Raw genomic sequence first — 11,328 nt, 5'->3', positions numbered from 1 at the left:
GTGTGTTGAATGTCCTGCACTCTGTTGTTGATCTCTCTTAGGTAATTAACGGGGCGATAGTCCCCAGTTTCTGGATTTTTTTTTTTCTGGTAGCAGGGAAGTGTTCATGGCCGATTGACAGGGCCTTAGGACCCTAAGGCCAGATATTTCTGAATATGGGGCCTTATCCAATTTTAGCTTTTTTTTTTGCTTAGAGGATATTGTTTGACATTGATTGGTGAGTCTGAGGTTTTTAACTCCACTGTTATTGGAGGTTTTTTCATGGCCAGGCCTAAACCAGCAGTTTTTGTCCAGGTATCTGGGTAATCTGTTATCCATTTCTGGGGTAGCTTGCCTTTTTGATCAGCTTGGGGGGTGTGAAGAGTTGATGTTCATCTTCTACTAACTGAAGGATTTAGAAATTTTATTTCGGGGACTTCAGGGTTAAAATTTATTTTGGCCCAGAGCATGGTGAGCAGATCTCTGCCCATTAATGGGTCCAGGCATTCTGGGATTACAAGTAAGGAGTGATGGATGTTTCCTTTCCCCAGGTCCAATGTACTCTTAGTTGTCTAAGCCCGATATTTACTGCCATTAGCCCTTTGAACTACAGACCTTTTATTTGATAGAGGGCCCAATGGGGCCTTAAGGGCTGAGTATACTGCTTCTGTATTCACTTCAAAGTTTACTGGGGTCCCCTATACTTCAAAAGTTACCCTGAGTTAGGGGAAAAGATCTGAGACCCGACTTTCTTAGTCATCCTCCAGAGTCAGAATGTCTGGCTGGCGTGGCGAAGTAGAAAGATCCTTCTGGGGGAATCCGACTCCAAAGGTGGATCATTCTGAGACACAGAATCTGCCACGTCTGGCGTTTTACAGAAAAAGAAAGATTTTGAGCCCTTAAGCAGACTTTGGTCCAATGATCAAGGATCAGGGACAGAGGCATTGAAGTGCCATGTCCCATTAAGAAAGATACACAGACAGTGAAAGCAAGGATACACGACACAGACAAGACAAGACAATAAAGACAGGGAATGGACATCCAATACTGAAACCAGGACTGAGTTGCTGGCAAAACTCGATGGGCTGCAATACCGAATCCGAAACAAAATGTCACTGAGTCGAGGAGACTATTGTTCCTCGAGTTCCCGAGTCCCTTCCCCAGGGACATGGCCTGTGGCTCTATGACATATCTGTCAGCCACCATCGGAGAGAGCTCACGCTCGTCACCGATAGCAATTTTGCCAAGCCCTAACCTGAAAATTGAAACCAGAAAGAGGGGCCTTATTTAACCCAGAGGAGCTAATTGGGGGTCTTTCGTCTGTGGCTGCTAGATCTCGCTGGGGCCACCAGATGTAAAGATCGGGCGAGCATTGGAGGAGGAGACCACCAAGAGACTGTCTCATGCAACAGCAAAGGGTTAATTGCGGGTCTGCATGCAAGGGCTCAGAGCTCACTTTAATAGAGCAGAGAGCCCTGAGAACAGCTTAAGAAGTGCTTATATACTTTCCTTGGAGAGGGCAGGGAGGGAAGTTTATTGATGGGTCAGGGTGAGTGGGCGCTTTGCGTGCAAATGGGTGACGGAGTACATTCCGCAGTTTGGCAGTTGGGGACAACACATTCTGGGACCAAGAATAGCAAACAGTTCTCAAGATTTCAACAGTGTTTTCTTAATCATATACCTATTTTATTAACCTTTCAATATAAGTATGAAAACAGAAATCTAGGTAAGATTTGAAGCCCAGAAGTTCATTGGGCCCTTGATTGGTATACTTATCATTGAATTACGTTCTGCACAAATGTCCCAGAAATATTGATATACAATGGCATAGGACCTTTAACCTTCTCTGAGGTCAGTTCCAGAACACAGTCTCTATGTGGAATCACACCAGAGTTCAAGCCAAGTTGGACCCAGTTATCTCTTCCAAAAGCCACACAAATGACCTCAATTAAAACCAAAACACCCCACATGGCACTAATCTTCTTCCATATAGACACTCATCATAACCTCTGGCTGGAGGTTTCCATGAGTGGTGCAGCCCAAGACAGTGTCCAAAATGACCTCACTTGCCCCTCATTTGCCTAAAGTTAGGGTGGCCTGGACATCCTTCCTGTGAGCCAGGAGTGATCAAATAGGCCTGTTGTTAATACTTCTCTGCTTCTCCAACTTGAGGTCTATTGACTGTGGGGTTTAGATTCTTTAAGTGAATTTGAGTCATGAAAAAACCAAGCACCTATGGCCTAGCCTCTGCAGGGCTTTGAAGAACTCATTTGAACCAAAGGATCCCTATTCTCACTTGATGGAGTTAAGGAACCCTACAGTGGAAGGCGAGAGACTTCATCCACAATGACTGCTCTTTTGGCCATTTTGGTTCTGGATGCACACATGGGATCTTTCTTTAGATCCATCAGGTGGTGAGGATCTAAGCCATCGCCTAACACAGGGCCAAGAAACTGATTCAGACACATCCCTTTCCAAAGCAATTAAGCAAAGAGCCACAGGTGATGCCCTTTTATTTCCGTTTGAAAACTGATTTCTTCAGGCTTCCCAAAGTGTGGGGCAGAGGCAAAGACATTCCTGACGTTCGGGGCAACAGAACAATAGGTAAGCAAAGGCCCAAGGCAAGGTTTCTCCGCTGAGACTTTCTTGGTCACACTTATATCTGAGTTTTCTGAAATGCTCCCATTCCCTTCAGCTATCCAGTAAATGGACATGTCACAGAGCTTGGAGGTGGTACATATCTTCGACAAAAATCCATGAGCCTATTCTGGAGAGTGGCCAGAATTCAGGAAGAAAACAGGAACTAAGTAGGATAGTAGGTGTTGCCCATTCAGGAGTCAAGCGCAGTCCATTCTTTAATTGGGCAAGATGAATTCTGGGAAGCTTTCTTCTAGACAGGACATACCCATTGAAGCATTCTCTTTTCTAATGTCTACAACCACGGACACAGTGGGATAAACAGACTTAGAAACACTCGCATTGTCAAACGACTTACTAGAAACAGTCCACTCCAAACCATACAAACCGACTTTCCTACCTATTCTCAGAACATGAGACAAAAACCACAAACCCACACCCACACCCACAAAGGCACCTCCTTCCCCCAAGTACATCTGTGACTATCTGAAATGTCCTCTTACTGGTGGGCCATACTATGTTCCCCCAAAATGGCCTGTCCTGTGTCAGATCTTCTCTCCTTGGCCAATTCTGTGGAGTTGGCAGGAGCCAGCAATGAGACACTACATGTTTTTACAGGAAAGGCCCCTCTTCAGAGCTTTTATGACATTTGTCCATCCTCACATCAGTAGATACCAAGACTGACTCTGTCCTTGGTAAATCCAAACAAGCGAGACCACTGGGACTGGGAATGGGACTGGCAATGGGTGCCTGGATTCCTGGATCTCAAGTTCAGAGAGTTCCATCACCAAGGAAGGGAGTTGAGGTTACTTTCTTCAGGAAATGAATGACGTCACTGCCTTGGCATCCACTTTGTCCTAACAGATGCTTCCAAGGGTCGCAATGAGAAGGAGGCTACCCCTACTTCCTGTGACACTTTCAGAAGTTAGTATGGTATATCAACCATAGTCACCCGGGAGCAGCTCTCCACGCAAGCCTGGTTTGGTCCAATTTCTCTACATTAAGAAGAGAGCGGCTGATTCAGACACAACCCTTCATCCTGACCAGGTTGTTTGCCATGGAATATGACTTTTGCTCTCTCAGGTCCTTCATAGCTGCCTACACCTTCTCCAGATATCATTTCTGCATGGACCTTTGAGGTTCTCAGCAGGTGGAAATTCCCCTACATTCCTGTATTGTAAGACCAACTCTTTCCCTGCCCTACTGTAAAGTCATATTGAGGGAACAGTGTATGGTTAGGTTTAAAAACATGTTCGATTTGGGTTAGAAATCATTCTGCAGGATGATTAGTGGTATTGGGAACCTGCGATATTTATAAGAATATAGAGGTGAAATATAAGTATGAAAACAGAAATATAGGTAAGATTTGAAGGTCAGAAGGGCATTGGGCCCTTGATTGAGATACTTATCTTTGAATTACATTCTGCACACTTGCCTCAGATAAATCTATATAGAACGGCATAGGACCTTGTACCTTGGATGATTGATTGTAGAAGAGAACATCAACTGAAACAGGGATAGTCCGTAGGATTAGGAAGATATTCGGAATGTTTAGGAAGAAGAGTGAGTATATAATTTGGACCAAAACTTGTTTAGCAATAGGGTCTTGGTTAGAGAGTGAAGGTAAATGTCAGCACATGGGAAGAGGTAGTCACAATGATGAACTGAGTAAAATATGTAGGAAAGAAGATATCAATAGAGACATTATGAAATCAGGCAAATATAAAGTGAGTGATAGAATTAGACATTTTCAACAGTGTTGAGATTGAATGTATAATCTTAGAAAAAAACAAATATGTAGTCACCAATAGGAATGACATTTGAAAACATGAGGTAACCCTGACATAGATGTTTTTAGTAATCCATATTCACTTTCCATTTATGTTTTGATTCAATCATAAGTTTGACCTTTGCATTTTGTGTCCAGAATATTACTGTGATAAAAAGTATATGTAGATCAGGTAACATGAGTATTTCTTCCACTATTTCTGGGAGCGATATTTCAAGACTTATAAATTAGTATTCGAGTACAAAGAAGTGTACCCTGTGTCTATGTATATAGAGATAATGCATGAATAGAAAAAACTGTGAATAAATAATATAACTGGTTCCACTTTAAATAATGGATTGAATTGATATCTGAAAATATATGAGAAATCATATATTTTCATAAAATCATTCATTCCAACCAGTTATATATCTAATGGTAATATTAGGGTTATGGTTTATCATGAAGTGTGGGAGAGTTTTGCTTTAAAATTAATTATGGAAATCGAAAATAATGTGTTTAGAAAGAAGTCTCATGAAAAGACCAGTCAAGAAACATGGAGGAATACATGTGTTCTGAAGCAGGAAGTGATTGAAAGTGAAACAAATGCCTATAAATTTGCTAACTTGTGGATGAAATATATATCGTGTGATGTGCATAAACTGAAGAAATAGTAATATACCAGTGTTGAATAAAAATGAACGTCAAAATATACATCATGTACCATAAGAATCTACTTGAATTAATGTTAAACAGGGTCAGTTACTGTAGAAATATTAGGATTTGTATTCACCATTCACTGAAATTAGTTGTCAGTACTAGGAAAGAATATGTATTTCAGGTTGATGAATATTTCTTAGAATAATCTTGGGAAAAGTTGTTTATAAAGCCACATACAAGAAAATGGATGAATTTAGGGAGTGTACATTAAGACTCATATGTTTCATATTTTGAAAAATCTGGAGAGCATACACACACACACACACACACACACACACACAGACATTAAAATGTAGCTATATATATGCCAATCATAATTCTGCATGAAATATATATCGTCCACAGATACAAAAATATTCAGTTTACTGAACATGGAAAATCCCAAAAAGTGGCCAAAAGTCACAAGAAGCCAGGCCCATTGAGGTCTACAATGTGAGGTCCATGTGTGGTTTGACTCTCATCTATGGCTGCCAATTCTTTCAGAATAAAATCATGTGATATTCTGGCTGAGGTTCCCAGTGCTCTGTAGAAAGACAACCTGGGCCAAGATCTCATTTTCCAAGGGCGACTCTCAAGCATGGCCTCCTAAAATTCCAACAGAATCCCAAAAAATACTTCTCTGATGTCAGTTCCAGAACTCAATCTCTAAGGGGAATCAAACCAGAGTTGAAGCCCTGGTGGACCCAGTCATCTCTTCCAACCACCACACAAATGACCACAATTAAAACCAAAACACTCCCACATGGCCCTCATCTTCTTCCATAAAGACACTCATCATAACTTCTGGCTGGAGGATTCCATGAGAGGCGCAGCACAAGACAGTGTCCAAAATAATCTCCCTTTCCCCTCATTTGCCTAAAGTCACGGTGGCCTGTACACCCTTCCCGTGAACCAGGAGTGATCCAATAGGCCTGCCGTTAATACTGCTCCAATTCTCCAATTTGAGGCCTACTGACTGTGGGGTTTAGATTCTTTATTTGAATTGGATTCATAAGAAAACCCAAGAACCTATGGGATAGCATCTGCAGGGCTTTGAAGAACTTATTTGACCTAATGTATCACTATTCTCACTTGATGGAAGTCTGGAACCTTACAGAGGAATGTGAGAGACTTCATCCACAATGACTGATTTTTGGCCATTTTGATTTTGGATGCACACATGGGATCTTTCTTTAGAACCATCAGGTGCTGAGAATCTTAGCCACAGGCTCACACAGGGTCAAGAGGCTGATTCAGACACATCCCTTTCCAAAGCAATTAAGCAAAGAGCCACAGGTGATGCCCTTTTTATTTCCGTTTGAAAACTAATTTCTTCAGGCTTCCCAAGGTGTGGGGCAGAGGCAAAGACATTCTTGACGTTCAGGGCAACAGAAAAAAAGGTAAGCAAAAGGCCAAAAGCAGGGTTTCTTCACTGAGACATTCCTGGTCACACTGATATCTGAGTTTTCTGAGATGCTCACAATTCCCTTCAGCTATCCAGTATATGGCCTTGTCACAGAGCTTGGAAGTGGTATATATCTTTTACACAAAACCATGAGCCTATTCAGGAGAGTGGACAGAATTCAGGAAGAAAACAAGAACTTAGGAACATAGCAGATGTTGCCCATCAATCAGGTAAGCCACCATCCATTAATAAAATGTGCAGGATGAATGCTGGGAAGCTTTCTACTAGACAGGACATATCCATTGATGCATTCTCTTTTCTAATGTCTACAACCACGGACAAAGTGAGATACACAGACATAAAAACACTTGCCTTTTCAAAAGAATTACTAGAAACTTTCCACTCCAAACTAAACAAACTGACTTTCCTACATATTTTCAGAACATGAGACAAAACCACAAGCTCACATCCATACCCACAAAGGCCCCTCTTTCCCCAATTAGGTCTGGGACTATCCGAAGTGTCCTCTGACTGGTGGGCCATACAATGTTCCCCCGAAATGGCCTGTCCTGTCTCAGATCTGGTCTCCTTGTCCAACACTGTGAAGTTGTCAGGACCCAGCGGTGAACCACTACCTGCTTTTTCAGGAAAGCCCCCTCTTCAGAGTTTTCCAGGCATTTTGCCATCCTCACATCAGTAGTTAGCAAGAAAGAATGACTCTCTCATTCTTAAATCCAAACAAGTAAAACTACTGGGACTGGGACTGGGACTGGCTCTGGGTGCCTGTCTTCCTGGATTCAAAGTTCAGAGGGTTCCATCACTAAGGAAGTGAGGTGAGGTCACTTCCTTCAGGAACTGAATGAGGTCACTGCCTTGGCAACCACTTTGTCCTAACAGCTGCTTCCAAGGGTCTCATGAGACGGAGGCTGCCCCTACTTCCTCTGACACTTTCACAAGATAGAAAGGTATATCAACCATAATCACCCGGGAACAGCTCTCCACACATGCCTGGTTTGGTCCATCTTCTCTACATTAAGCAGAGAGAGGCTGATTCAGACACAACCTTTCATCCTTACCAGGTTGTTTTCCATGGAAGATTGCTTTTGCTTTCTCACGACCTTCATAGCTGCCTACATCTTCTCCAGAGATAATTTCTGCATGGATCTTTGAGGTTCTCAGCAGGTGGAAGAATCCCTACCTTCCTCTATTTTAAGACCAACTCTGTCCCTGCTCTTCTGTAAAGTTAGATTGAGGGAACAGTGTATGGTTAGGGTTAATAACATGTTCGATTTGGATTAGGAATCATTCTGCTGGATCAATTATGGTATTGGGAACCTGCGATATTTATAAGAATATACAGGTGAAATAAATGTATGAAAACAGAAACCTAAGTAAGAGTTGAAGCCCAGAAGGGCATTGGCCCCTAGATTGGAATACTTATCTTTGAATTATATTCTGCACCAATGTCTCAGATAAATCGATATACAATGGCATAGGACCTTGTACCTTTGATGATTGAATGTCGAAGATAACATCAAATCAAACAGGGAGACTCGGTAGAAATACGAAGATAGTCTACAGGTTTAGAAAGAAGAGTGAGTATAGGATTTGGAACAAAAGTTCTTTAGCAATAGGGTTTTGGTTAGATAGTGAATGTAAATGTCAGCTCATGTGAAGTGTCAGTCATAATGATGAAAGGGGAAAATATGTAGGAAAGCAGACATCAATAGAGACATTATGAAATCGGGCAAAGTATAAATTGAGATATTGGATTAGATATTTTCAACAGGGTTGAGTTTGAATATATTATCTTAGGAAGAAACCAATATGTTGTCAAAAATAGGAATGACTTTTTAGAGCATTCGGCAACATGGACATGGATGTTTTTAGTAATCCATGTTCACTTTCCATTTAGGGTTTGGTACAATCAGAAGTGTGACCTTCGCACTTTGTGTCCAGAATATTACTGTGATAAAATGTATATGTTGATCAGGTGACATGAGTATTTCGTCCAACATTTCTGGGAGCAATATTTTGAAAACGTATAAATTATATTGGTTTACAAAGAGGTGTACCCTGTGTTTATGAATATAGAAATAATGTATGAATAGACCATACTCTGAATAAATAATATTACTGGTTCCACTTTAAATGATGGATTGAATTGATATCTGAAAATATATAAGAAATCTTATATTGATATACAATCATTCATTTCAACCAGTCATACATCTAATGGTAATATTAGGGTTATGGTTTATCATGAACAGTGTGTGAGTTTTGCTTCAATGTGATTATGGAAATAGAAAATAATGTGTTGGAAAGGAGTTTCATGAAAACACCAGTCAAGAAACATGGAGGAATACATGTGTTCTGAAGCAGGAAGTGATTGAAAGTGAAACAAATGCCTATAATTTTGCGAACTTGTGGATGAAATATATATCGTGTGATGTGCATAAACTGAAGAAATAGTAACGTACCAGTATTGTGAAAAAATGAACGTCAAAATACATATCATGACCCATAGGAATCTACTTGCATTGATGTTAAACTGGGTCGATTACTGTAGAAAGATTAGGATTTGAATGCACCATTCACTGAAGTTAGTTTTCAATACTAGGAAACAAATATGTATTTCAGGTGGATGATTATTTAAGAGAATAAACTTGTGAAAAGTTGATTATAAAACCACATACATGTATATCAATGAATTTAGGGAGTGTATAATAAGACACATATATTTTATTTTAAAAAATCTGGACACATACACACACACACACACATACACACACAGACATTAAAAAGTAGCAATATATATGCCAATCAAAATTCATCGTGAAATATATATCATCCACAGATGCAAAAATATTTATTTTACTGAACATGGTTTTATGTATAATGTTGTTCTACTAGGAAGCTCACCCATAGTATGAATTTTCAGTTCCAACAGCGTTTAATCAGCCAAATCACAAAACTATACGTGTGATAACATGTAGGATTCTATATGTGCATATAGAAATACATGTGCTGAATAGGCTACAGAGAAAGGGAGACAGGAATTCACATATTTGTTAAGTATAAAAACACATGGAGAACTATTTCAATAAAAAATTGATTAGATTTATTACACCATTCCTTTATCATGCAAAAGGCAAATCCAACTAAACACCATGCCTCCTCTGAACTGCTTGTATTTCTATTCTGTTTAGGTTATTTTTCTCCATCATATTAGGATTAGTATTCAGAGTCTAGTAGGGTATGGATTAGTTTCAGGGATTCAGTATTTCGAATGGAAAATTAGATAATGAATCCAATGTGTATGCAAATATGTGTTACACAAAAATCTTAGCACTCTCATCCAGAACAATGCCTTGACATTACCTTCACTCTAAGTAAGACACAATTAGAGGAGAAGAGTTCGAGAATCAGTGAATACTTATCTGGAATGGAAAATTCTCAGGAGTTCACCACCTTGTAGGTGGTAATGGGGTTTCCAAAAGTAAGGGACAGGGTTGATAGATCCAACCTTATCTTTTATTAAATTTGGGATACATCTTGCCACAAAGACATGAAAAGATAATTTTGGCTTCACTATAAATTACTGTAAAATTTGAACCTGCTTGGAATGCCTGCCTGTGCCTTGAACTCACCCATGGCTGGCTCTGTGACCAGATAGCAGCCTTCTCTGAAACTTTAGTGACACCTCATAAATATTGCACTTCTCTGGCCAGACAACGACCCTCTCTGAGGCTCTAATGGTCCTCATAATTTCTGATGTTGGGGCCAGAAAAAAAAAAAGTAAACTACCATTAGTGTGATGCTTGTCAAATTTCAGGTATCTGTAAAACCCCTTGTGTGTAACTTCCTGGAATATAAAGCTGGGCTCTAAGAAAGGTTGGGTTGCTGTCTTGTTCCCGCCATTTTGGAAGGGAGACAGCCCGGCCAGTTGAAATAATTAGCTTGCATTAATTTGATTTTAATTGGAGTGTGTGGTCTTGTGTCCTGTTCTAACATTTTGTCGTTTCCCAGTGAGATGACCCTGCCCAAGCATATCACAAGACCAGACTGCTGGAAATTCTGAAGCTGGCCTTCCCTCCAGGGCTCCAGGCTGGAGAGCCAAGTTCCAAGACCTTGGAGTGAGCCTTTGGTCCGGGGAGCACTACAGTGAACCACCGAACTAAAACTGTTAGGAAGCACCTGGTGGAGGACGTCTCCATATGTAAGTGGTGCCTTTATAACATGTAATATTCGGTTAAGGAAGATCTATTCGGATGACAGAGAGTTGGCCTCGGGAGGCTCACATATACTCCTGTCCTGGACAGTAAGGAGAATCGTTCTTTCCTCTGTTCTGTTCTGTAGGGAATTGCTCTGGAAGGATAGAGAGGTGCCGACGGGCACACACACACTTGTACCCCTGAGCTTTACCAATACATTGCATTGCTCCTCAGATTTTCTGTTTTGGTGCAGGGTTTCTGTTTTTGTGTGTGCGTGTGTGTGTTTTTCTGTGTTCTATATGTTTTTTTTGTTTGTTTGTTCGTTTTTGTGCATTTTGTTGTGTGATTTCTGTGGTAAAAACTTAAGGATATTGGATGTGGAAATGGGTAATAAAGCAAGTAAGCCTGACACCCATTTGGACTGTGCTTAAAGGAACTGCGATGAACTTTACCACCCTTGGTTAAGCAGGATGAGAGAAGCCCCTAGCTGGCTAACTGGAGCACACCCACTGCAGAGGGCAATGCCTGCTGGGGATCTAAGAACTGAGTATCTCCCAGGTTAACAAGTGAAACTACTTTAAAACCCCTTATCCCTGCAGATCAGGAGAGTCACAAACTTTGGGAAG

This window comes from Callospermophilus lateralis, chromosome 15 (genome assembly GCF_048772815.1).
Source record: "Callospermophilus lateralis isolate mCalLat2 chromosome 15, mCalLat2.hap1, whole genome shotgun sequence".
Classification (NCBI taxonomy): domain Eukaryota; kingdom Metazoa; phylum Chordata; class Mammalia; order Rodentia; family Sciuridae; genus Callospermophilus; species Callospermophilus lateralis.
This window is presented reverse-complemented; position numbering follows the sequence as displayed.